We start from the raw sequence: 3,689 nt of genomic DNA, 5'->3' as shown, positions 1-3,689 counted from the left end.
TTTTGGAATCTTCTGTTCAGCTCTTTAGTATCTTGAATTCTTCCTTGTGCTTTGGCTTCTCTATGCTCCAGTGCAATCTTCAGAGTTTCTTCTGACGTTATACCTTTAAAATAAGATCTTATCATTAGTCACTCAGCAATAAAAAAAGAAAATGGGACATGGCATCCACTATGTCTTACGCACTATAGAAGAGGAAGGAAATTCGAGGAGCAGAGACTTGGAGGATACCTTTCTGTCTGTATCTCTCTCAATGTATATAAATATATCACTCATATTGTATACAGCCTTGGAAATCGAACAGTTAGGTCAGTGAGGGTTTGGGGGTTTTTGTTTGTTTGTTTTGGTTTGGTTTTAGTATTGTCCTATGCTAAGCAAAAAAAAAAAAAAAAGATAGCCTGTATAAAAAGAATGTTATACCAGTATTGGAGGTCTTATTAACAATCTGTACCTTGTACATGAGGCAACCTTGCCTGTTAAAAGTGAAGAGAACTTGAAGGACTTACTGAAGAAGATAAAAGGCTATATAGTCTTCAGGATGGATTGCATCTCAATAATAAGAAAACAAACTTTTCACAACTGGGCCAATCATGTTAAATGGTGAAAAGGTTGATGTTGTCAAGGATTTCATTCTAGTTGAATCCATAAACAATAGCCATTAAGAAATAAACTTACTTAATTGCATTGGGAAAATCAGCAGCCAAGGACTTCATTAAAGTATTAAAAAGCAAAGGTGTAAGTTTAACAACTAAAGTGAACCTAACTCAATGTGTTATATTTTCACTTGCTTCATATGATCAAAAACTTACACAATAAATAAGAAAGATGAAAGAATTGATGTATTTATATTGTGTTGCTAGTGTGTTTCAGAAAGTAGAATCAGAGTGTTGTTTATACACAAAGATGGTATCGTGTTATCAGAAGGGACAGGTCTCCAAAAGAGGACATTATACTTGGTAAAAGTGAAAGTTGGGGAGAACTTTGAAGAGGATCAGTGAGATGGATTGATGCAGAGGCTACAACAATGAGCTTAAGCCAGTGGACAATGTGAGGATGATACACGTGTGAGCAAGATTGTGTAGAGGGCCGCTATGAATTGAAGCCAAATCTATGGTGTCTAACAAACACTTTTTAAAGTAATAGATGTAAAGCAGATAAAATTTCTAAGCAAAAGGATATTACATTTTAGTGCCCTAAATAAATGAGGAAAAAAATTAAATATGTGGTCCGTAAGCTATTAAGTTCCAAATATGTGTTGTTTTCTTCCCTATTATTAGATTTTGTTTCTTTGTTATTAGATAACTTTGCTTTCATGAGATGTATTTTCATTTCATAGATAGCCTGTGAATTTTATTATTTCTAAATATGGGAAAGATAATTGATCCTGTGTCATGCACTCTACCAACTTTATTGATTCACACAACTTTATTGTGGATTATGTAGGAACTTCTATATTTAGGATCATGTGATTTGTGAAAAGTGGCCATTTCCTAGCTCTCTTTCTTTCATATTTTGATGCTTTCTGCTTAGTTATTCATCTGTCTGTTAATTTATTTTCTTGCCTAATTGCTCTGGCTAGGACTTTCAACAAAATGCTGAATAATAGTATTGAAAGCAACTATCCTACTTCTTGCTTCTAGGGAGAATGCTTTCAGTCTTTCACTGTTATTATGTTCTTTATAAAACTTTTTCAGCTCCTTTTATCGTAGAGAACAGATGCATCTGTAAGTTCAGGAAATCCAAGATTTGCTATCAGCTTCTAAAACTGGAGTGGAGCTCTGATAAGTTAGCAGTAAGGAATCGGGTTGCCAGCCCAAAGGCCTCATGATCTGAATCCACCAGCTGCTTCCCAAGAGGATGAAGAGTAACTTCTCCTGAAAATCTATTGGAAGGTTAGCAATGGTTTGGTTTCTATTCAATGGTACATAAAACTCAAAAGCTGAAACGAGATAAACGACTCTCTGCTAGAGCCGGATTCCTAAATTCAGATTTCTAGCTTTGGGAATTTTGAAAGCTTTTGAAAAAGAACTTATTGTTATTTTGTCATAACACTAAGACACTAAATCATGTACACCTGTGTTTATGATATCTTTGTTTTAGATTGAATTCTATAGAGAAATATAACCAATTATAGCTTATAAAAAAGTTCTGCTAATCCAAAAATCTCACATTTCTGATGGTTTGAATACTCCAACTGTTCCATAGAAGACAGATTAGCATTCTCCTTTCATTGTGATTAATAACCTAGGAAATCAAATGGAGAGTCACTATAAATTGACACTGTAATATGATGATAATATATGTGTGTGTATGTGTGAACAAACACACAAAGAACGGAGGGGAGAGAAATGATTGCAAGTGCATGGTTTGTACAATTGTAGAAGTTGGCCAATCCCCCAATGAGTCAGGTGGGTACTAGGCTGGAGGCTTCTCATAGCTAACATAGCTGCAGGAGCTGGCCAATCACAAATTAATAGAAAAGAGAACTGGCTGCTGGTTAATGCGCTTCTGAGTTTGATGAATCAAAGACAGGCAAGTGAGATGATGGGCTGCTGGCTCATGACTATAGAGGCTGATGAATCCTAAGGTGCTGAAGTCCAATGATGAGGAACTAGATGGAGGATTAGAACAAGTGATGTCTTTCACAGAGTATCTGTGTATCAATCTGTCTAAGCCCCTTATTTGATAACATTCTTTTGATCTTGAAGGAGACTCTTACCTTTGAGGGATTTGGAGTCTTTGCTGTCGAGGTATTTGATCCTTGTTTCCACACTTACAGTGAGTTAAATAGTATAAAACTAAAAACATCTTTTGTCTTAATTCTTCTCAGGCTTTACTTGCTATTAGGGTATAATTTCTATATTGCAGTATAACTTGATCTCTTATCTTTAGAATACTTAAGTGTTCTGCCAAATTTTAGATGAGATCTTAAACTTATAACAAATACTTGCCAAGTGTGATGCCTTTTTTTTTGGCCCTACCCTTTAATCAATTTCTATAAAGAAAAACAAGACTTGGGAATAGACAGGGGACGTAGATGACTCATCTCTTTAGGAACGTTATGGGTTATTTGTTTGATGTTTTTCAGCCTGAAAAGAGCTGGCCTTTGTCAGAACATCAGGATTTCCAAGACCAGTGTCATCCCACTCTTTTAGCTAAAAATCTTTCTAGATCAAAGGAAAAAAATTTATTTTTTTATCTTTCAGATCTTTTATATTGGAAAAAAACACCATTCTGATACTTCTGCCTCTATTTTTCACTTCTTCTGTGAATGTTTTTATACATCCATAAAACCAGTTGGTCACCTTTTATTGCAGAAAACTTTGCCAACAATGGATATAAGTGACTGATTTTAGCCAATTCATGGTAAAACACACCTTTCCTACCCTCTGTGTGTGTGTGTGTGTGTGTGTGTGTGTGTATTTATACATACATATATCATTAAAATATACGTATATATAAATATAAAGAAGATGGAAGGAATATACTGAGTCACTGTATCGAAAGGAATTGGAAGAGCCTATGGTGATGAAAGAAGAAGTTCAGGCTGCTTTGAAGGAAATGGCAAAAAATAAGTCTCCAGGAATAGATTGTATACCAATTGACATATTTCAGTTAACAGATGCTGCCCTGGACGTGCTCACCAAGTTGTGCCAAGAAATCTGGAGAACGACCACTTGGCCAACTGACTG

The sequence above is a fragment of the Elephantulus edwardii genome, unplaced genomic scaffold (assembly GCF_000299155.1).
Source record: "Elephantulus edwardii isolate Elephantulus edwardi_28Jun2011 unplaced genomic scaffold, EleEdw1.0 scaffold00053, whole genome shotgun sequence".
In the NCBI taxonomy this organism is placed as follows: domain Eukaryota; kingdom Metazoa; phylum Chordata; class Mammalia; order Macroscelidea; family Macroscelididae; genus Elephantulus; species Elephantulus edwardii.
Note: the sequence above shows the minus strand (reverse complement) of the source record.